The 25,292-nt window shown below is 38.9% G+C and overlaps 1 protein-coding gene across 5 annotated transcripts in view; it reads right to left on the bottom strand.

Moving 5' to 3' along the window:
* CDKL5 (cyclin dependent kinase like 5) overlaps nucleotides 1-25,292 on the bottom strand; it is a 182,082-nt gene that overhangs the window by 135,110 nt on the left and 21,680 nt on the right. Inside the window, exon 1 of one of the 5 annotated variants that reach the window (XM_025277320.3) lies at nucleotides 7,391-7,440. The exons of the other annotated variants lie outside the window; for them this stretch is intronic. The gene's annotated coding sequence lies outside the window, so the exon portion shown is untranslated. Of the gene's footprint in view, nucleotides 1-7,390; nucleotides 7,441-25,292 lie in introns of those variants that run through there. 5 annotated transcript variants of the gene reach the window in all.

Below are 25,292 nucleotides of genomic sequence, written 5' to 3'. Positions count from 1 at the left end.
CCCCAGAAGTGGGGGTAGGATGAGGGGGCTAAAAGTTCTAACCTAATCATGGCTAGTCCTTCTGATAACCAGGCCCCATCCTGATGTCATCTAGGGACCTCTGCAAGAACTCACCCATTAGCACACACTATTACCACTCAGGATATTCAGGTGACATTCTTGAGACAGAACAGAATATAAGACAGACATAACGGTATTCCAGGAAAAATTCTTCCTAAAATAAGCAAAAAAAAAAAAAAAAAACAAAAAAAACTCCAAAAAACAAAAAACAAGGAGTGATTGTAGAACTCAAGACATTCAGCTTCTCTGAAATCTAGGGCACAGGTCCAGGGATGACAAGGACAAGGCAGGAACTAAATCATTAAAGGCCTTGAATTCCATGCCACAGATATGTGTCCCTATATTTTAAGAAAAGATTCAACTGCTGCACAGGACATTTCAAGGCTACTGCCATAGACAATAATAATTTTAGAAGCTTTTTAGATGTGTATTTATCAGTATTATGTTTCAGAAAAACCACCATGGAGGCAGGAAGAGGGTTAGGGCAGAGACACTAATCAGAAAGCTACTGATTGATGGAGGCCAGGCACAAAAGGATGAAAATCTCAACTGAAGCAGCAGTAAAGAGAGAAAGGTGGATAAATTTGAGTTATTTAGGAGGTGTACTGAAAAGACCCAGTGCCAATTTAAAAACAGTTGATTAATGAGAAATGGAGAAGTCTAGATGACTACAAAATTTCTTCTGCCTTGACTAGTGGGCATATCAGGGCACTGATAACTGAAATTGGGAATGTAGAGGAGCATGTGGAAAACAATACTACATGACTGACAATTACTGGGTCTTATCTAATTGTCATTTATTATTGGAAAATTTTATACTGCAAAATAGAGGGGTATCATGGAGAGCTGAATGAATACAAACTAGAACTTCAGGTTAACAGTAAGGAATATAAGTCATACAAATTGAGAACATGAGAATCTCAAGATTTAACTTTATTTCTGACTTAAGGTAGTTTCATCAAGAATAAAACCTGCCCTATGGGTTATATTCAACTGGGCCTTAAGAGGCATCACTACGAACAAAGCTAGTGGAGGTGATGGAATCCCAGCTATGCTATTTCAAATCCTAAAAGATAATGCTGTTAAAATGCTGTGCTCCATATGCCAGCAAATTTGGAAAACTCAGCAGTGGCCACAGGACTGGACAAGGTCAGTTTTCATCCCAATCCCAAAGAAGGGCAATGCCAAAGAATGTTCAAACTACCACACAATTACACTCATTTCACATGCTAGCAAGGTAATGTTCAAAATCCTTTTAGCTAAACTTCACCAGAACATAAACCAAGAACTTCCAAATATACAAGATGGATTTAAAAGGCAGAGGAACCAGAGATCAAATTGCCAACATCCGCTGGATCATAGAAAAAGCAAGAGAGTTCCAGAAAAACATCTACTTCTGCTTAACTGACTGCACTAAAGCCTTTGTCTGTGTCGACCACAATGAACTGTGGGAAATTCTTAAAGAGATAGGAATACCAGACCACCTTACCTGCCTCTTGAGAAATCTGTATGCACGCCAAGCAGCAGCAGTTAGAACCAGACATGGAACAACAGGCTGGTTCCAAATCAGGAAAGGAGTATGTCAAGACTTTATACTGTCACCCTGCTTATTTAACTGATATGCAGAGTACATCATGCAAAATGCTGGGCTGGATGAAGCACAAGCTGGAATCAAGATTGCCGGGAGAAATATCAATAACCTCAGATATGCAGATGACACTACCCTTATGGCAGAAAGCAAAGAACTAAAGAGCCTCTTGATGAAAGTGAAAGGGTTAGCTTAAAGCTCAACATTCAGAAAACGAAGATCATGGCATCTGGTCCCATCACTTCATGGGAAATAGATGGGGAAACAGTGGAAACAGTGTCAGACTTTATTTTTCTGGGCTCCAAGATCACTGCAGATGGTGACTGCAGCCATGAAATTAAAAGACGCTTACTCCTTGGAAGGAAAGTTATGACCAACCTAGATAGCATATTGAAAAGCAGAGACATTACTTTGCCAACAAAGGTCCGTCTAGTCAAGGCTATGGTTTTTCCTGTGGTCATGTATGGATCTGAGAGTTGGACTGTGAAGAAAGCTGAGCACTGAAGAATTGATGCTTTTGAACTGTGGTGTTGGAGAAGACTCTTGAGAGTCCCTTGGACTGCAAGGAGATTCAACCAGTCCATTCTGAAAGAGATCAGCCCTGGGATTTCTTTGGAGGGAATGATGCTGAAGCTGAAACTCCAGTACTTTGGCCACCTCATGCAAAGAGTTGACTCATTGGAAAAGACTGTGATGCTGGCTGGGAGGGATTGGGGGCAGGAGGGGAAGGGGACGACAGAGGATGAGATGGCTGGATGGCATCACTGACTCGATGGACGTGAGTCTGAATGAACTCTTGGAATTGGTGATGGACAGGGAGGCCTGGCATGCTGCGATTCATGGGGTCACAAAAGGTCGGACACGACTGAGTGACTGAACTGAACTGAACTGAACTGATGAAAGTGAAAGAGGAAAGTGAAAAAGTTGGCTTAAAACTCAACATTAAAAAAACTAAGATCATGGCATCCAATCCCATCACTTCATGGCAAATAGATGGGGAAACAATGGAAACAGTGAGAGACTTTATTTTCTTGGGCTCCAAAACCACTGCAGATGGTGACTGCAGCCATGAAGTTAGAAGATGCTTGTTCCTTGGAAGAAAAGCTATGACAAACCTAGACAGCGTATTAAAAAGCAGAGACATTTCTTTGCCAACAAATCCATACAGTCAAAGCTACGGTTTTTCCAGTAGTCATGTATGGATGTGAGAATTGAATAAAGAAGGCTGAGCACTGAAGAATTGATGCTTTTGAACTGTGGTGTTGGAGAAGATTCTTGAGAGTCCCTTAGACTGCAAGAAGATCCAACCAGTCCATCCTAAAGGAAATCAGTCCTGAATATTCACTGGAAGGACTGATGCTGAATCTCCAATTCTTTGGCCACCTGATGCAAAGAACCCAGTCATTAGAAAAGACCCTGATGCTGGGAAAGATTGAAGACAGGAGGAGGAGGGGATGACAGAAGACAAGATGGTTGAATGGCATCACCAACTCAATGGACATGAGTTTGAGTAAGCTCCAGGAAACGGAGAAGGACAGGGAAGCCTGGTATGCTGAAGTCCATGGGGTCACAAAGAGTCGGACATGACTAAGCAACTGAACAGCAACAACAATCGTTATTCTTAGGCTCCATTATGAAGTCACTTTTCAGATGAATACATTATAATCACACTCTTCTAGAATCCCTAAAAAAAGATAACTTGGAAAAAGATCAGTTCATGTAATCATGGCATTTCATCTACCCAAAGCCAAAAACTTCGGAACCATTAGACGAGAGATTCTCAAACTATTTAGAATAAAAGTCTTTTTTTTTTAATCTCATGTAAATTATGTTGCAAAATACAGTAAAAATGTTAAATTGCTGTAAAAATTTCTAAACTCTCACATTCACTTTTTAAATATTTTTATACAAAAATACTTAACACATTTAAGACTCAATATTTTAAGTGTTAAAAGTGCCCTGACAATTCATTGTCCAGACAGGGATCCACTGATTCCTATAGAAAGAAACTATTTTTTTTCTTCTTTTCTTTCTTTTTTAATTGGGGTATAGTTGCTTTAAAATGTTAAGTTTCTGCTGTACAGCAAAGTGAATCAGCTATAGATATACATATAATCCACTCATTTTTGGATTTCTTTCCCATTTAGGTCACCACAGGGCACTGAGCAGAGTTCCCTGTGCTATACAGCACGCTCTCATTAGTTATCTGTTTTACATGTAGTAGTATATGTCGATGCCAATCTCTCAGGTCATCCTACCCCCCATCCCCCTTGGTATCCATACATTTATTCTTCAAGTCTGTGTGTGTCTCCATTCCTGCTTTGCAAATAAGAAAAACAAATTTTAAAACACATAAGCATTATTTATAGGAAAAAAACATGACATTCTTTTTAGACTCAAGTTGTTATATCATTTTACTATCAACAACTGTTAATTTCCCACTGCCTATCAAAATTCCAAATTTCTAAGGCACTGATGTCAAGGGAAATAGCTAAAGACATCTCTTTCACTCACTCACTCACTCACTCAATTGCTCACTCACTTATTCATTCAACAAATATCTACTGAACACCTATTAAATAGGTGAGGGATCATCTCATCTGACTTTAATTTACAGTGGGGAAAATTTAGGCTCTGGATAGTTATGTTACTTAATCTGAAATTAACTATTACCTTTGGTAATTGCTTTCCTGTGAATTTAACTATAATTTTTGACAATCATCTACTACTCCACTTTAAGAATTCTTGGTTCCAAATCAACTACACCTACTAATCAACAGCTAGAATATGCCTTTGCACTTTCCCACTTTTATACCTTTGTTCCAATCACTTCCCCACCCCTGGCCCCAGTCTTTGCCAACTGAAATATTAGCCATCATTTTCTTAAAAATCAAGTAAATTATTATTTCCTCTCTGTTCAGCCTAGCTAGAAGTTATTCTCTATAAATTCTGTGTTCTTTTTTTGGTTAAGATTAACTAATATATACCCATAATAAAAATTTAAAAGGCTAGTCTATAAATTCTTACCTACAACACTTGTATAACATTCATTATACCCTTATTTAAACATTTATTGTTTGCATACATATCTATTTCCTTTAGATAAATCATAATCTCCTAGAAACTAGATATCACAACACGATTATATCTTGTATCTGCATTTCAACTCTTTTCTGCCTCTCAAATGAGAGAGAATAATGATCCACATTTCTACTTTTTGGCTGGCCCATGTGGCATGTGGAATCTTAGTTCCTTGACAAGGGATGGAATCTGCATCCCTTACATTGGAAGCATGGAGTCTTGACAACTGGACCACCAGAGAAGTCCCATGATCCACATTTCTAAAAGAAAGATAAAGGGGAAAGAAATGGGTTTAGGACAAACCATTTTAACAATTCTTAAATAATTAAGAATTGACTATACATATTTATGGGGCTCACAGTAACTGACAGAGGATAAGCTTATAAACAATATTACTGTCAGTTATTATCTGTATGTGGACTATCCACAATACACTGTACTTTACGGTGCCACAGTACTAACTCACTCTTTCAAAAAATTCCATACAAATGATATGTAAAGCCCTCTGAAACACAAACTACCATCTTCTTGTTCAGGGAATCACAGAATCTTGAAGGTATAATAAACCCTACACATTCATTATATGAATGAGAAAACAAAGCTTATACCACAGGTCTCCAAATCAGCTTCTGAGGAGGAGCTCTGCTCTAGCTTAACTGAAGGGCTTTCTCCCCATTCACAACAGAGTAGGTGGGAAAACTAGACAGCTTCCTGGTGACCACAGTGCCTGCTCTTCTGCATGGCATTATCATTTTCCTTGAAATAACTCCCACTTTACTTAATCTAGACACAAGATTCAGTATTTTAAAGAAACCCTTGCACATTCTGTATTTCAAAGCTAGTGGAGGTGATAGAATTCCAGTTGAGCTATTCCAAATCCTGAAAGATGATGCCGTGAAAGTGCTGCACTCAATATGCCAGCAAATTTGGAAAACTCAGCAGTGGCCACAGAACTGGAAAAGGTCAGTTTTCATTCCAATCCCAAAGAAAGGCAGTGCCAAAGAATGCTCAAACTACTGCACAATTGCACTCATCTCACACGCTAGTAAAGTAACGCTCAAAATTCTCCAAGCCAGGCTTCAGCAATATGTGAACCGTGAACTTCCTGATGTTCAAGCTGGTTTTCGAAAAGGCAGAGGAACCAGAGATCAAATTGCCAACATCCACTGGACCATGGAAAAAGCAAGAGAGTTCCAGAAAAACATCTATTTCTGCTTTATTGACTACGCCAAAGCCTTTGACTGTGTGGATCACAATCAACTGTGGAAAATTCTGAAAGAGATGGGAATACCAGACCACCTGACCTGCCTCTTGAGAAATCTGTATGCAGGTCAGGAAGCAACAGTTAGAACTGGACATGAAACAACAGACTGGTTCCAAATAGGAAAAGGAGTACGTCAAGGCTGTATATTGTCACCCTGCTTACTTAACTTCTCTGCAGAGTACATCATGAGAAACGCTGGACTGGAAGAAACACAAGCTGGAATCAAGATTGCCGGGAGAAATATCAATAACCTCAGATATGCAGATGACACCACTCTTATGGCAGAAAGTGAAGAGGAACTAAAAAGCCTCTTGATGAAAGTGAAAGTGGAGAGTGAAAAAGTTGGCTTAAAGCTCAACATTCAGAAACGAAGATCATGGCATCCGGTCCTACCACTTCATGGGAAATAGATGGGGAAACAGTGGAAACAGTGTCAGACTTTATTTTTCTGGGCTCCAAAATCACTGCAGATGGTGACTGCAGCCGTGAAATTAAAAGACGCTTACTCCTTGGAAGGAAAGTTATGACCAACCTAGATAGCATATTGAAAAGCAGAGACATTACTTTGCCAACAAAGGTCCGTCTAGTCAAGGCTATGGTTTTTCCTGTGGTCATGTATGGATGTGAGAGTTGGACTGTGAAGAAAGCTGAGCACCGAAGAACTGATGCTTTTGAACTGAGGTGTTGGAGAAGACTCTTGAGAGTCCCTTGGACTGCAAGGAGATCCAACCAGTCCATTCTGAAGGAGATCAGCCCTGGGATTTCTTTGAAGGAATGATGCTGAAGCTGAAACTCCAGTACTTTGGCCACCTCATGCAAAGAGTTGACTCATTGGAAAAGACTCTGATGCTGGGAGGGATGGGGGGCAAGAGGAGAAGGGGACAACAGAGGATGAGATGGCTGGATGGCATCACTGACTCGATGGACGTGAGTCTCAGTGAACTCCGGGAGTTGGTGATAGACAGGGAGGCCTGGTGTGCTGTGATTCATGGGGTTGCAAAGAGTCAGACACGACTGAGTGACTTATCTGATCTGATTACCTATTTTTAATTACGCAAACATATGAAATGACTATGTTAATGTAAGCTAGCATATCTTAATAAGTTTTAAAATCAAAAGTGAATTTTCTTTCAGCTTCTACACTTTAATATGTCCTTCTCAGAAGATAAAGTATTATTTCAATAATCCAAGACCAATTAAGATGATGAACAATCAGGCCAAGTGCACTGCTTATTGGCACAAACCCTTCCTCTACCTGGAACCCTCTGTCCATCTTTCTGAGAATACTAACACATCCAGGTGTCAACCTTCATTAATCATGTGACCATGAGCAAATTATTTAGCCTCTTTAAGTCTCTTTTCTCATTCACTAAGAGGGACTAACACTACCTACTTACAGGTGAGGATTCAAGGTTGTATCAGTAGAGCCTCTGATGCACAGCAGCCACTAATAAGAAAATAACTATTATTAGTAATTAAATAAGATTCATTTAAAACAACAGATGACAGAAATAAGAAGGCTAACATCTCAAGAAAGTGGAATTTATCATCTCAATTAATGAGTTTGTGCTTAAAGATATTCCCCAAATGAGACAAGTAATTTATGTCAAGAACCATATGGAATAATAGATTTATGAAATATTACTAGCATTTTAAGAGCAAAATTTTTATTGAAGTAAATAAAGTATTTTTAAAGCAAGTAATATTTCTTGTCGGTTCTGATGACAATTAAATTACCTGCAAAGCACTGTTATTTTATTAAGTTAAACAATATCATTTGGAAATTTTCTACTCAGTCTAAACAATTTAGAACTATGCTACATCTAGAACCACTTCTAAATTGCATTACACTATCAACATTACTGATAATTTACAGTCGTATAAGTAAAGATACCTTCAACTTACTGTATAAAGTCAGCCATCTTCTGCTGTACCAAGACAAAAACCAAGAACTAACAAATCAAAAAGCCATCTATAAGCAGTTGCTGAGGTATATTTTTAAAGCATTTGAGGTGGAAAAAAGCAAATGCACTTCAATTACCTTTAGCCCTAAAAGATTTCATGAAGGAAACCACAGAAACAAGACACACACACAAAGTACAGTCAAAGGATTACACATGGAAGTATTTTTCCTGAGCTATGGAAAATAAAATGAAGCTTCATTTTCAAAACATAAAAATACAGAGAAGAGGTAAGTTACAGAGTTGAAACTCAAAAGAAAAGTGTTATCAATTAATTACTAATGTTAAGAAATTCATTACATGTTAAGAAAACATGATGGTGGCAATGAAGATTATTATTTAGAACTTTCCTAGTGGTTCAGACGGCAAGAAATCTGCCTGCCGATGCAGGAGACCTGGGTTCGATCCCTGGGTCAGGAAGATCCCCTGGAGAAGGAAATGGCAACCCACTCCGGTATTCTTGCCTGGAGAAGCCCATAGACAGAAGAGTCTGGTGGGCTACAGTCCACTGGGTCCCAATGAGTTGGACACAAATGAACCACTTTCAAGGGGGAGGGATAAATTGGGAGATTGGGACTGACATACACACACTACTATATATAAAGTGAAAGTGAAGTTGCTCAGTCATGTCCGACTCTTTGTGACCCTGTGGACTGTGTTCCTGGGATATTCCAGGCAAGAGTACTGGAGTGGGTTGCCATTTCCTTGTCCAGGGGATCTTCCTGACCCAGGGATCGAACCCAGATCTATATATAAAATAGATAACTAATAAGGACCTACTGTATAACACCGGAAACTCTACTCAGTACTCTGCAATGATCTATATGGGAAAAGAATCTAAAAGAGTGGATATATGTCTATGTATGACCAATTCACTTTGCTGAACAGCAGAAACTAACACAACATTGTAAATCAACTATACTCCAATAAAAATTAATTTAAAAAAATATTCTACAACTATGTCTGAGAGGTACATCTAACTTTTCAGAATACTTCAGTCATTATTGATGAATGTTTTTAAAAGAAATTAGAAGAGATTCTCCCAACTCTAGAGAAGAAAAAAAGGAAAATCAAATGGGAAAGAGACAAATGATTCCCCACCCCATTATGGACGGCAGGAAGCAGATAAATGAAAATTCTTTTCAGCACTTTCTATCTTTTATAATGTCCTTACTCCCCTACCCTGTTAGATCATCCTTTAAAGAAAAAAATCAACTAGAAAGTATATTACACGGGCACTGCAGAAGACAGAAGGCAGACTTGGAGCACAAAAGATGTAGTAAGAGTCTGAGAACAGCAAACCAGTTAATTTTGCTGGTTGAATGTATCAACCAAGCTGACAAACTTTTGAAGCTCTGTATTTCAAAGAACATAAATATTCTCAAATTAATATCTCTTGCAAAGGGTTACCTGCTTTTATTCACCATTACTAGGGTGGAGTACGGACATTTCAGAAAGTCTCATGGCATACTCAGTTATTTTTAATCCCAAACCCACCAAAGATTCTATAGTTATCCATACTTAAATTTTGTACCTGTTTTCCTTCACAAGTTTTGAATATTCTCTGGCCTGTAATTCATTTATTGGGATCATAAAACTTTAATAACAAAGAGAGAAATCAGTAGATATGGTATTTTTAGAAAGTTCCTCAGTCATATCCGACTCTTTGTGACACCATGGACTACAGTCTGCCAGGCTCCTCTGTCCATGGATTTCCCAGGCAAGAATACTGGAGTGGGTTGCCATTTCCTTTTCCAGGGGATAGTGCTGACCCAGGGATTGAACCCGCATCTCCTGCATTAGCAGGAGGATTCTTTACCACTAAGTCACCTGGGAAGCCCGTCCCATAGTTAGCCTACCACATTCAAGGGCAAAAAAACAGCTCACAATTGACAAGATATACTGCTGTAAGAACCATAATTAAATACCGGACTCAGGTACTGATTGCTGAAGTACTCCTTGTGACTGAAAAAAATTATTATATATGAAAACCCAGCTTCATAAGTAGATAAAATATGCATGGAGTGGAGAAGATCAGGAGATATTCATGCTAATAAATGAACCCTTGTTTTGCAAAAGGAGTCGCCTCATAATTTTTGAAAGGAAAATTCTTAAAGAGTGTTTAAAATTATTCCATCCAGGAAAACTCTGAGAAACAGACTATTTTACAAGATAGTCACTTCCCTGTTACACCAGGTATTTCTTAACAGATCCAAAATAGTTAAAATAGCCCTTGCTTGTTATAATTGCCTCTTGCTGGTCATCTCTGGGCTTCCCTTGTGGCTCAGCTGGTAAAGATTCAACTCTCCAGCTCCATTTTGTTACCAATGAAATTCCACAACCAGGATGGCACAGAACTCCCCCATGGAGATGACTCTGCAGAGGTTGTCTGTTTTAAGCTGCAGTCACTTGCCTGAGACTGCTTGGCATCTGTTGACTGCCTCCCTGACAGCAGCCCACAGACTCCTCCAGCTCACAGAAGCATACTTGACATTGCCAGAGGACAAGCTGCAATGAGACTCTGATTCCTCAGCTGCAACCCACCAAGTTTTCCTCTGTGAAACACCATCTGACATTCCCCATACTGACACTCAAATGCCACTTCTCTCCCCACGCAGTTCTGAGAGCTCTTCCTGCAATTCATCTCCACTGGCACCACACGGCAATACCCAGACAAGCCAATGCCCTCTGCAAAGCGGAGAGCTCCTTGGGCTACCTTGGGTGGGAGGCTTCTAAGAATGATGCTTAAGAAGACAGCACATCAGAGGGAAACTGTGGCTTCACTAGTGACATCACTACTTTGAGAAATTCTTTAAGCTACTGATAAGTATTAATATATAAGCCCTTGGGATACACATTAAGAGTTCTCACCACTAAAACTAAATTTTAAACATTTAAAACAAACATTTTTATAAGATTTGTTTATACAACCTTTAGGAACATTTATGATGTCTTGTCTGAAAAGATCCTATTACCTTTCTCTGGACTTCATGGCTGTTGAAGTACCCACGGATTTGGGTTTAAATTCAAAGGTAATTAAAAAGTGACAATAGAATACAGTTTTAATTTTTTATTTAAGAAAAATTTCTGCTCCCAATAATGATGCTTGGGTAATTCAGGCAAACACTTCCATTGCTCACAAATAGAAAGCTGGACAAAAATATGACACTTGGGAATGAAGGGGAAAAAACTATTATTCCCAGACTGTATATATAGGAAATCCAAAATAAGCTATGAACTATCAGAAAAACAATGAGTTTACCAAAGCTGAGGAATACAGAAGATAATATTTAAAAATCAACTGTATTTCAATATACCAGCAATAAAGTTAGAAAATGAATTTTTAATATCATTTACAATACAATACAATGCCATGGACTGCGAGGAGATCCAACCAGTCCATTCTGAAGGAAATCAGTCCCGGGTGTTCTTTGGAAGGAATGATGCTAAAGCCGAAACTCCAGCACTTTGGCCACCTCATGGGAAGAGTTGACTCACTGGAAGAGACTCTGATGCTGGGAGGGATTGGGGGCAGGAGGAAGAGGGGACGACAGAGGATGAGATGGATGGATGGCATTACCAACTCAATGGACGTGAGTTTGAGTGAACTCCGGGAGTTGGTGATGGACAGGGAGGCCTGGCGTGCTGCGATTCACGGGGTCACAAAGAGTCGGACATGACTGAGCAACTGAAATGAACTGAACTGAACTGACAATACCATCAAAAATATTAAATTCCTAGAAATAAACAGAAAGAAAAGTAGACATCCTCTACATAGAAAGCTATAGAAAACAGTATTTAAAAAAAAATTAAAGGACATCTTAATTTAATTAATAACATCTTAATTTAAAGTGAAGGGATGCTCCATGTTCTTCAGATTTAACACTGTAAAGATGTCTGCTGCTGCTGCTGCTAAATCGCTTCAGTTGTAAAGATGTCAATTCTACCCAAATTGATCTAGAGATCCAACAAAAACCCAAACAATTCTAACAGGCATTTTAATGGAAATTTAAAGGCTGGTTCAAAAATGTATTAAGAAACGCAAATGGCCAAGGAAAACAAGACACCTGGAAGAATAACAAAAAGATTTTCTCTCCAGATATCAGGACTTATTATGAAGCACAGTCATTAAGACAGTGTATTAGACAAACAGATTTGAAAGGCAAGAACAGAAAGCACAGAAGTAGATTATACATGTAATGAATGCTTTTTGTACAATAAACCTGTCACTGCAGATCAGTGAGGAAAATGTGATCTTTGCAATAAATGGTGCTAAGACATTTGGAAAAGGAAAAATTAAACTTGACCTATAACTCATACCATACACAAACATTAACTTCAGATGAATTACAGATCTCAATGTAAAAGTCAAAACAATAAAGCTCCTAAAAGATAATGTAGGAATATATCTCTTTATGCATACAACAAGCACCAACTAATAAGGAAAGGAAAGATAAATGAGATATAAAGTACATATAACACACATACACATTTTTTTAATGGTCAATGCATGGTGATAACAAAAAACAAACCAACTTTTAGTCAGTAATTATACTGATTTTAAATTCTTTATAGAAAATGTGCTGTCTGAACTCAGGGCATAAAACACCCTTTCTCCCAGTTCTTGATATACTACAACTTGGGGGGAAGGTGTGTAGTGTTTACGTGTTCACCTGGGTCAAGTTACGTAAGTGTTGGCTTTGTGACAATTCCCAGATACCCTGCATACCTTAAGTGTTTATCGTGCTTCACTATAAAATAGTTTAAGAAGTCAACGGTTGCACGTGGCAAAATTCCATTCTTTTTATGGAATATAAGTAGTATTCCTCTGGTGTATGTGTGTGTTTGTGTATATCACAACTTTATCAGTTCATCTGTCTGTGGACACTTAAGTTGCTTCCATCTCAGCTACTGTAAATAATGCTCTTATGAACACTGAGGTGCATGTGTCTTTTTGAATTAGTATTTTCATTTTCTTTGGGTATATATCCTGGAATGGAATTGCTGGATTGTATGCTCAAGCTGATTTAGAAAAGAGCCGACTCATTGGAAAAGACCCTGATGCTGGGAAAGATTGAAGGCAAGAAGAGAAGGGGACAACAGAGGACAAGATGGTTGGACAGCATCACCGACTCAACGGACATGAGTGTGAGCAAGCTCCTGGAGACGGTGAAGGACAGGGAGGCCTGGCGTGCTACAGTCCATGGGGTTGCAAAAAGTCGGATACGACTAAGTGATTGAACAACAACATGGTAGTCTACTTTTAGTTTTTTCTTATTTTTAGTTTTTTTGTTATTTGTGGTCTTTTCGATGACAGTAATTCTATCAGGTATGAGGTGATACATCACTATGGTTTTGATTTGCATTTCTCTGATAATTAACAATGATGAGCATCTTTGCATGGGCATGTTGGCCATCTATCTATAGGTCTTCTTTGGAGAAATGTCTATTTAGGTCATCTGCCCATTCTTTAATCAGAGTGCTTGGGTTTTCCCTGATATTAAGTTATATGAGCTGTTTATATATTGTGAATATTAACTTCTTATCAATAATATCATTTGCAAATATTTTCTCCCATTCAGTAAGTTATTTTTGTTTTGTGGATGGAAATTTTACCATTTGTAACAACATGGATGGACTTGGAGAGTATTATGCTTATTGAAGTCAGTCAGAGCAAAACAAATAGTATATGTTGTCATTTATATGTGGAATCTAAAAAAAAACAAATACAATGGTGACTATAACAGAAAAGAAACAGCCTTATACATACCTGTACAGAGAACAAACCACTGGGGAGAAGGAAAGGGAAGGGGAAAGACAGAGGTAGGGAAAAGAGGTACAGACTACTATGTATAAAATAAGCAACAAGGATATACTGTACAGCACAGAGAATATAGCCAATATTTTATAATACTATAAATGGAATATAATCTTTAAAAATTGTGAATCACTATGTGTGTACAACAAAAAATATTGTAAAGCAATTATACTCCAATTTTTAAATTTAAGGAAAAAGGTCAATGATTGAGTATGTATACCTCTTAATTTACAAAATAATAAGAGACTAAAGTTGAATTTCCTGTCAGCTACAAATTGGCATGTGGCATCTACTTCTACAAGGATTAAACCATGTGCTGCTACAGCCACTGACTTTCAACACCCCCTGAGAAGAGTTCAAGGTGGGGAGCAGAAATGAGGCCCTCTGTGCTGTGGGAGGAGAGATAACTGACAGAACAGGTCTTCAGATAGATATTTTCAGGAGCCAATTTTATGAGCCCAATTCTCGTATCTCCTCATATCTAGAAAAGCACTAATATCCTTCATGGTGACAACTGCTCCTCGTGACCAGCAGAAATCTTCTGAAAAAAATAATGTGCTTGATTGCATGCATTCTCCCTTCACCAAAATCACATATACACTGACCTTCCCCCTACCTCTTTGGAGAGGTTTTCAGAGGTATCTGAAATGCTACCTCCCAGGCTATAGTCCTCATCTTGCCTCAAATAAAACTTAACTCACAACTCTCACATTGTGCTTTTTTAAGTTGGCAATCCTTAATATGTTAGTATAGCAGTGGCCACAGCCTGGAACGGGTCAGTTTTCATTCCAATTCCAAAGAAGGGCAATACCAAAGAATGTTCAAACTTTCAAATTGTGCTCACTTCACAGGACAGCAAGGTAATGCTCAAAATCCTTCAAGCCAGGCTTCAGCAGTATGTGAACCACGAACTTTCAGATGTACAAGCTGGGTTTAGAAAATGCAGAGGAACCAGAGATTAAATTGCCAACATTCTCTGGATCATAGAGAAAGACAAGGAATTCCAAAAAATATCTACTTCTGCTTCATTGACTATGCTAAAGCCTCTGACTGTGTGTATCACAACAAACTGTGGAAAATTCTCAAAGAGATAGGAATACCAGACCACCTGACCTGCCTCCTGAGAAACCTGTATGTCCAGTTAGAACTGGACATGGAACAACGGACTGGTTCCAAATGAGGAAAGGAGTACGTCAAGGCTGTATATTGTCACCCTGCTAATTTAACTTATATGCAGAGTATATCACGCAAAATGCTGGGCTGGATGAAGCACAAGCTGGAATCAAGATTGCTGGGAGAAATATCAATAACCTCAGATATGCAGATGACACCACCCTTATGGCAGAAAGTGAAGAAGAACTAAAGAGCTTCTTGATGAAAGTGAAAGGGGAGAGTGAAAAAGTTGGCTTAAAGCTCAACATTCAAAAAACTAAGATCATGGCATGCAGTCCCATCACTTCATGGCAAATAAATGGGGAAACAAAAGGAACAGTGACAGACTTCATTTTCTTGGGCTCCAAAATCACTGCAGATGGTGATTGCAGCCATGAAATTAGAAGACACTTGCTCTTTGGAAGGAAAGCTATGACAAACCTGGACAGCATAGGTCCATCTAGTCAAAGCTATGCTTTTTCCTGTAGTCACATACAGATGTGAGAGCTGGACCATAAAGAAGGGTAAGGACCCAAGAACTGATGCTTTTTAATTGCAGTGCTGGAAAAGACTCTTGAGAATCCCTTGGACTGCAAGGAGATCAAACCAATCAAGCCTAAAGGAAATCAACTCTGAATATTCATTGAAAGGACCGATGCTAAAGCTGAAGCTCCAATCCTTTGGCCATCTGGATCGGCAAAGAGCCGACTCATTGGAAAAGACCCTGATGCTGGGAAAGATTGAGGGCAAAAGGAAAAGGGGGCAGCAGCGGATGAGATGGTTAGACAGCATCACCAACTCAATGGACATGAATCTGAGCAAACTCTGAGAGATAGTGAAGGACAGGAGAGTCTGGTGTGCTGCAGTCCATGGGGCTGCAGAGAGTCAGACAGGACTTAGCCACTTAGTGCTACTTAGTTCTTCCCTGGAGAATCACAGGGACGAGGAAGCCTGGTGGGCTGCCGTCTATGGGATCACACAGAGTCAGACACAACTGAAGCGACTTAGCAGCAGCAGCAGCAGTGACTGAACAACAGCAACAATGATATTGTGATAAGAGTAAGAAATACATACTTGGTCTTTGTTCCAGTTTCTGGCACAGCACTCCTAAAACTCTTATTATTTCCTAAGGGATGAGAGCAACAAAGGAGTCTCTTGTTATGGTAATGAGTTGACTTTCAGAAAGCCAATGGGGGTGGTCTGCCAGTGGAGCTAACCACCTGACCAGAGGGTTGGAACTTTCACTCCTACCACCAACCTCTGGGGAGGAGAGGGAGGCTGGGTGCTGGAGAAAGAAATCAATCATCAATGATCTAATCAATCATTCCTACCTAATGAAGCCTCCATAAAAACCCAAAGAGACAAGGTTCGGAGAGCTTCTGTGATGGGGAACTGGGGGAGATTTGGGGAGAGTGGCAGTCTCAGAGAAGGCATGGAAGATCACATCCTGCACTTTCCCCCATACCTTGCCCTATACATCTCCTCCATTTGGCGGGTTCCTGAATATACCCTTTTATCATAAACTGCTAATCTAGGAAGTAAAATACTTCTTTTGAGTTCTGTGAGCTGCTCTAAGAAATTAATCAAACACAAGCAGATCATTAGAAACTCCAATCTACAGCCAGTTAATCAGAAGCCCAGGTGACTTCCTGGACTTGTGACTGGCATCTAAAGGCAGGGGCAGTCCTGTAGGACTCAGCCCTTAACCTGTGGGATCTGATGTTATCTCCAGGTGCGTGTGCACGTGTGCGCTCAGTCGTGTCCAACTCTTTGCAACCCCATGGGCTGTAGCTCACCAGGCTCCTCTGTCCATGGGATTTTCCAGGCAAGAATACTGGAGTGGGTTGTCATTTCCTTCTCCAGGGGATTTTCGCGACCCAGAGATCGAACTCCTGTCTCTTGTGTCTCCTTCCCTGGCATTTGGATTCTGTACCACTGCACCACCTGGGAAGCTATCTCCAGGTGAAGTGAAGTGAAGTGAAGTGAAAGTTGCTCAGTTACATCCGACTCTTTGCAACCCCATGGACTATACAGACCATGGAATATCTAGGCCAGAATACTGGAGTGAGTAGCCATTCCCTTCTCCAGAGGGTCTTCCCAACCCAGGGATCAAACCCAGGTCTCCCGCATTGCAGGCGGATTCTTTACCAGCTGAGCCACCAGGGAAGCCCAAGAATATGGAGTGGGTAGCCTGTCCCTTCTCCAGTGGATCTTCCTTACCCAGGAATCGAACTGCACCTCCTGCATTGCAGGCAGATTCTTTACCAAGTGTCAAAACTGAGTTGAATTGTAAAACATCCAGCTCATGATGAAGAAATGCTTGGTGGTATAGGAAACATGTACATACACAGAAGATGCAGAATCTTAGTTGATGATCGTAAGTGGAATTGGTTCCAGAACTGTAGTAGCATCTTATAAATCAGTATAACATAAACACTCAAAGAGAAAACAAAAAAGAACAGATATAAACTGGCCTTTCACAAAAGAAATACATCTGTCTAATAAATCTATGAAAACCTGTTCAATCTCACTAGTAATCAATTAAGGAAAAAAAAAAGAGAAATCGCTTTTAAGCTATCATGCTGATAATGATTAAAGTAACTACTCTTTCTTAGGTATGGAAAAATGTGAATTCAAATTCACAGTAGGTAGGAATATAAAGGTTTCTGGAAAGTCAGCTGGTAGTAGGTATCAACATATTAAATATAGGAGTACCATTTGATTAAAAAATCCATCATACTTCTCAAGATTTATGCTAGGGAGACCATCAGACAAATGGACAAAGATGGATGGATACTGCAAAGGTTGTATACTGAAGTGGTATTCATAATAACCAACAACAAAACACAATCTAACATTAGTCAATGTAGGATTGATAAAGTAAATGATATCACATCATATAAATGAAAAATCATAGCACTATCCAAATTATTTAACTATATTTAGTGATATAGAAAAATGGCCATAATACAGTATTTTAAATTAAAAAAAATACTATAGAACATGGTGTATTCTGTCAACAAAAAAAGTATTTTTCATAAAATTAAGAAATTAGCAAACTATATTCCACATTTCTGCTTGTCACTTAAGAAATTCAATTAGCAAACTATATTCCACATTTCTGCTTGTCACTTAAGAAATTCACTGGTAGCTAGCTGCCTATTTAAAAGAATTTTAGAACTTGCTATTGGCCTATGTATGAGATCATTTTATGTCCAATATTAATTGGTTCTTATAAAACATCAGAATAACCCTGTCATTCTAATAAAAGACACAATGTTTCACCCTTTTCGTCTAAATATGGTTGGGGATCTTCTTCCCAGACTAACGTTGGCATACCAGATATCTAAAACTGTTTTGCCCCAAATTTCCTCTGTAACAACTGATATGGACAGGACTTTTTATGACCATATGAAATGAAACTTCACTCTTTACTAACCGTCTGTTTCTCAAATATAAAATCCATCAGTTTCTAAACACACGCCGACCTGGGTACACTCTTTCATGTGTGAAACCTTGACAGGTTGTTCAAGATCAATTTGCATTAGGAATTCTGTTTTTAGAATTGTGTAATTCTATGTATCAGACACTGAGTTTAAATAAACAAATGGATACTCAAATATTTAAACAGAAAAATGTATTGCTTTTCACTGGAAACTGAGATTCAAATGATGCTGCTTTGATCTTCACCTTCCCTCCAGTGGCTGAGTTTCTTACAATGAGCCTGTATCATTCTGGGCAAGAATCTTTTCTTATCTTTAGAAAGAATGATCTTCCTCCGTATCCCACTTTTCATACCATGTGGCACCTCCACCTTCTGCCCACATGGTGTCAGCGGGCACCATCATGCTCTCCCAAAACCAGGTTCAAAGCCTGAGCTTATTCTGAGGCAGCTGCCTTTGTCTAGACACTGACCCAGGTGGCTGTCAAGGCTTATCCAGCCCAGCCACATTGCTCCTAGGCAGCGGTTTCCTTTCAATTCCCCAGGCTACTCCTCTAATTTACCTCACCACTTTCAATTATCTTCCAGTTTGAATTCACCCTATAAAAATCTGTCAGCTTACTCTTCCTAAAGTAAGCCCCCAGAATGTCCCTTCCTCCACTGAAATGGTTCCCCAGCCCCTACATACTCCCATGCTAGTATTCAAGGTCTCTTCTAATTTTGCCTTTGTATTCTCATCACTGCTTTTCTTAAACCCTACTCTTCAACCAAAGGGCAACTGACTTTTCTCCGACCAAGGAAGTGTAGATTACTGGCTCTCAAACTTGAGTGCCATTACAGTGACCCAGCACAGAGAAGCATTCAACAAACATAAGCTCGATAAGGTACCAGAATGTGTGTGTCTCTCCCTCACTGGTATTCTAAGAACAAGGGGCTGGATCTGTAATATTTGTATTTCTAGAACTTATATAGTGCTTAGAATGTAATACACCCTCAATATTTGGTTTTTTAATTGGCATGAGAGTGAAAAGAATGGTGTGGCTATGAGTAAGAGTTTGAGGACACCAGCAGCAAAAACTGCTAATCAGAATGTGGAATTAAAGAGAGAACTCTAGTACCATGAACAGAAAACGGAAAGTCTGAAAGAAGGGCTGAGTTTGGGGAGAGAAGTTTAAAAGAAAGGTTCACGGCACTTACTACTCACAAAACTATATACTAGATAGTCTAAGAACTGCAAAGATGCATACTGCTCTCCAAAGTTACAGCCCAGTGGAGGGCATGTATGTATACGACTAGAGTGAAGGGGTGGGGGGAATGCTGTAAAAGGGACACTGATGAAGTGTTATTGATGTGTAGAAGAGAGAAAAGCATATTTCCAGAAGGTTGGGGCTAGGGTTAAAACAATAAAGCACCAAGGACAGAAAGAGGAAGGTGGCCAAAGGCAGAATGTTAAAGACAGCAAATATACTGCAGAGGCAAAGACTGGAAATGGGAGAGGAAAGACTGGGAGTATGTAACAGAAAAGAAGGGAAGAAAGTTGGAAGGCGATCCTGACTATCAAATGCTATAAAGTAGTAAGGTGTAATAGTGAAAGTCGCTCAGTTGTGTCCGACTCTTTGCGACCCCATGCACTATGCAGTCCATGGAATTCTCCAGGCCAGAATACTAGAGTGGGTGGCATTTCCCTTCTCCAGGGGCTCTCCCCAACGCAGGGATCGAACCCAGGTCTCCCGTGTTGCAGGTGGATTCTTTACCAGCTGAGCCACAAGGGAAGCCCATAAAGTAATAAATACATACCCAAAAGCCTTAATTGTTATTACCATTCACAGCCCAGTTCAGGTTCTATCTACTCTCAAACCGCTCAGATTCCTCCAGACTCCAGTTAATTTTGCCTCTCCATAAGTCCCCACTATGCTATTAGGATACACGTGCACAGACAAGAACCACGTATTATTATTTTTTAATTGGAGTACAGTTGATTTACAATGCTGTGTTAGTTTCTGGTATAACACAAAGTGATGCAGTTATACATATATATAAGTTTGCATTTGCTAATCCCAAACTACCACTCCATCCCTCCCCCACCCATCTCCCCCTGAGCAACCACAAGTCTGTTCTTTATGTCTGTGAGTCTGTTTCATAAATAGGTTCATTTGTGTCATATTTTAGATTCCACATATAAGTGATATCATATAGCATTTGTCTTTATCTGAGTTACTTAGTATCATAATCTTTAGGTTCATCCATGTTGCTGCACATGGCATTATTTCATTCATTTTTGTGGCTGAATCATATTCCATCATATACATACACCACATCTTCTTTATCCACTAGTCTGCTGATGGACCTTTAGATGGTTTCCATGTCTTGGCTATTGTAAATAGTACTGCTATGAACATAGGGGTGCCTGTATCTTTTTTAATTATAGCTTTGTCCAGATATATGCCCAGAAGTGGGAATGCAGAATCATGATAATTCTATTTTTAGTTTTTTAACGAACCTCCATATTCTCCACGGTGGCTGTACCAACTTAGGTTCCCACCAGTAGTGTAGGAGGGTTCACATTTCTCCACACCCTCTCCAGCAAGAACCATGTATTATCAAACTCAATATACTTCCTTTGTAGACATAAGATAGTATCTCTGACGTACAGAATATAATGCACTCAACTGAGTATAACAATACTAAAATATTTTCTGGACTTTATAGATAATAATAGCTTATTTTCTTATGGCACACCAATGAAAACCACACTTCAGGCAGATTGGGTTGTATCATCTGTTAAAATGGCCAGAACTTCTCTTTCATTCAATTTTTTTAGGCACCAACTATGGATTAGACGTGGTCTACAAAAGCTCCTTGGAGGAGGAACTCATAGAAGAGAACAGATAGGTAAACTAATTAGATGTGAGAAATGCAAAAAGATATATGTAAGGTGTCTAACACACCCAGATGAAGCAGAAACTACCTACGTCTATGGAAAGGGGGAAACTTCTTAGGGAAGATGCTTCATGGTGATTTTATTTGAACTGAGTGATTTTCTCCAGGCACTCTAACTCAATTACCTCTGTAACATTCAAAAAAAAAAAACAAAAACAAAAAAACAAAACAAAAAGCATGTTATTCATGGAAAATGGACTTTTTGAAATGTATTACAAAAGTCCATTTGCATGTGCACTCAAGCCCTACTGGCCTCCATCATGTCACTTAACAGACCTAACAGTTACCAACTCGTTACCTATAAAACAGATCAGCTGATGCCAACAGAACAAATATTTCTAGCTAATAGATAACTGTTTAGTTCAACTTCACACTTCTGCTCCCTTAAATTGAGATACATGCCTGGCATCCAGAAGTCACCCTGCACTTCTTCCTCCAAACTATTTGGTTTTCAACTAAATAGTATTTAAGTCAATTAAAAGAAAGTTATTGTTCTGTGAAAATTAGGTTGTATGCTATGGCAAGATTCAATAAAAATGATGAGTCACTTTTCAATAAAAATAATGACAGATATGTCTGTCAAATATTAAAAGGAGGAAAAATCTGTGAAAATCTACAATTCAGCACTAAATGCTTTCACTCTGCTTCAAAAAAATTCTGCACTAAATGGTCTAAATTACTGCTCCACTTTCGAGAAATCAAAACTGGACCTATTGCACAGATAGATGGACTTGTACAAGAGAGGTGACACTAAAACTCAGTCATACTCAAAACAAACCTTGTCCTTCAAGTTACTGACAAGGAAACATGCTTTACAGCAAAATATTTCTGTTGTATGTATACTCTTATTGCTCAGGACTTCAATAATTTTTTAAATTTAACTTTCCAATTATTGATTTCAATGCATCAAATAAGGGAGTTCCCATCAAAAACATCTTGCCAACACTTATTAAAGTCTCTGCACAATGGCCACCTCTTTCAGGTAACCCTAAGAATATTAACTGCCTCTTCAAAATAGCCTCAGCTGGGGCTACATTGCTTGTTGGTTTGACCTCAAATCATTTTTAAAAACCAGATTCACTATGGATAATGAAAATTCTATTAATATTTCTTTTGATCTTGATGCTCAAAGAGTGATCTCAGTAAATCACTGAACAGATAGATTTTACAAGATAATATGTGAGAGAAATGGTAGTTGTCCAAAAGGATCTGTGAAAATTCAAGATAAACAATTTAAGAAAAAATAGCATTTCTATCTTGACGGAGGAGAAATAAGTAAGAAATAATTCAATGTATTTGAAAACAAACTAAAGAGGAAAATAAAATATGAAACAAATGAACAAAAATCCAGTTATCACAAATACTAGCATGCATGCTAATTCACTTCAGTGGTGTCTGACTCTTTGCAACCCTATAGACTATAGCCCCCAGATTCCTCTGTCCATGGGATTTTCCAGGCAAGAATACTGGAGTGGGTTGCCATTTTCTCCTCCAGGGAATCTTCCTGACCCAGGGATTGAACCCATGTGTCTTGGGTCTCCTGCATTGGCAGGGAGATTCGTTACTACTGAGCCACCTGGGAAGCCCATCACAAATGCTAGACTGGTTCTGAAAAAGAGAATGATATTTGCAACTTGATTTTAACATTAATGATACATCAACTACATAATCACCCAATGCCATGACTTATTATATATAAAGGTGTCATTCATGAAACCAGAAAGTACATATCATAATCTTTGTTCTTAAAGTAGTATTAAATTAATGAAACAAAGATGCCATTAGACTGAGATGGCTCTAATGCCTTGATCGCTTCTGTAGCCAAACCAAAACCAAAGCCTCAAGTTCATGAAATCAAAACCTAAGGACAACCAATCACAAACAGCCAACTAGGCTTTAAGCCATAGGCAACAAATAATTTCCTTTCTTTGCCACCACACCTTCTCTGTATAAAACTTTTCCCTGGCTCCTGTCAGCCAAGCACTCCAATCACTGCCTGGTTCAAATCAACCCCACTCCAGTACTCTTGCTTGGAAAATCCCGTGGACGGAGGAGCCTGGTGGGCTGCAGTCCATGGGGTCGCTAAGAGTCGGACACGACTGAGCGACTTCACTTTCACTTTTCACTTTCACGCATTGGAGAAGGAAATGGCAACCCACTCCAGTATTCTTGCCTGGAGAATCCCAGGGACGGGGGAGCCTGGTGGGCTGCCGCCTATGGGGTTGCACAGAGTCGAACACGACTGAAGTGACTTAGCAGCAGCAGCATCAGTTCAAATCAATCTTTTCTCTCAAAAATTTTAATATACCTCAGTTTATGTTTTAACAGCATCTTACAATTAAATTGTGAAAACTCAGATTAATACGTGAAAATGTTGTGCCCAGAAAGTAAGGTAATTAATTTAATTAAGTTCAATAAACTTACTGGTTTCATTAAGAGTTAAACATTTCAGATCCTAGTTAATACATCAAGACAACAGGCAAGATGAAATGATTCAGATGCATGATTACCAAATGAACTACACAAATCACAGTGGCTATAAATGTGCAAAGCAAAGAGTGCTCCTTTCAGAGTGGGGAGGTTGGGTTTCACACAAGAAAGAGGATTTGAACTAGGACAGGAAAAATGGGTAGGGTTACAGCTGAGTGAGCAAAAAGGGGGGCATATTCCAGCAAAATTGGGCTAAAAACACTTCAGTGTTATTATAAACAATGATGATAGTATTATTGCATTGTTTGCAAAGTGCTTTTGTGTTTACCACTTTACTGACTGGGTATTACAACAACCCAGTGAATTAATTCACATCCCTGAGAATCATACACTTGAAATGAGATAGAAAAAGGTATCCAGTCAAAACTCCTCATTCTAAAAGAGAAGAAACCTGGGTATAGTTAGATTCCATAGGGTTTTTTTTTTTTTTTTTTTAATGCAAAGTTAAGAAACTTGGATTTCAACCTGTAAACACAGGGAACTTTTTTGGTGTAATAAATTTTGTTATACACTTTTTCTTAACAGAGACTTAACAATGAAAAAAATTACTTGAATTAGAATATTGGCAAACACAATTCATGGAAAATGGAACATTCATCATCCATTTATTCATTCCACAAATGTTTCCTGAATAAGTACTTTATGCCAGTCACTATACCAGATGGTAGCAATTCAGTAGTGAACAAAACAGACCAGGCCCTGCTCTCATGGAGCTTGAAATCAGAGAGAGAAGCAAAAAATTTCATCAGAACAAAATATTTCAAATGAAAGCTGGTGGCACACTGGGTTCTCAAATGTGATAAAATAATAACAACAGTTAAAACAAATAGTGCTTTTGTGCTAAGCCCTGATCTAGCAGCTTTATTTACATTAATTTGTTTCATCCTCCCAAGAATGCTTCTGGGTCCTTTACTACCAGAAACTTCATATTACCAGTAAGTAGACTAAGAGAGGTTAGTCTCATAAGCAGTAAATGGCAGAACTGGGTCAAATCCAGGCAGTCAAGCTCCAGAATCCCCACACTTAGCCAGCATGCTATGTCCTTAAGAGATAAGCCACAGGGCTTAAAACCATGCTTTGGGAGAACTTCCATACATTGGAGCGATGCTAAATATTTTTATATACATCATCACATTTAATCCTAATACATTTAAAAGCTAAGAAATCAGTTCCAGAGTCATTAGCACCTTGTCCCTGATCACATAGCTAGGAAGTATTAAGGCCAGAACCAAACTAAGGTTTTTTTTCAACTCCCAAAGGCATATTTTTACCTGCGACATTATTTTACAAGACAAAAGTTGTCTGCAAGCCTCACTGAATGCATTCTAAGTAGAAAAATGAAGTGGGAAAACCCAAAATGTGATGAACAGGTCTATCTATTCATAAAATTTATAAAAAGAAATAAATTTAGTAAGCTTAAGGCTAAATGGTGGAGAAGGAAATGACAACCCACTCCAGTAATCTTTCCTGGGAAATCCCATGGACAGAGGAGCCTG

This window comes from Bubalus bubalis, chromosome X (assembly GCF_019923935.1).
Source record: "Bubalus bubalis isolate 160015118507 breed Murrah chromosome X, NDDB_SH_1, whole genome shotgun sequence".
Taxonomy (NCBI): Eukaryota; Metazoa; Chordata; class Mammalia; order Artiodactyla; family Bovidae; genus Bubalus; species Bubalus bubalis.
This window is presented reverse-complemented; position numbering and strand designations above follow the sequence as displayed.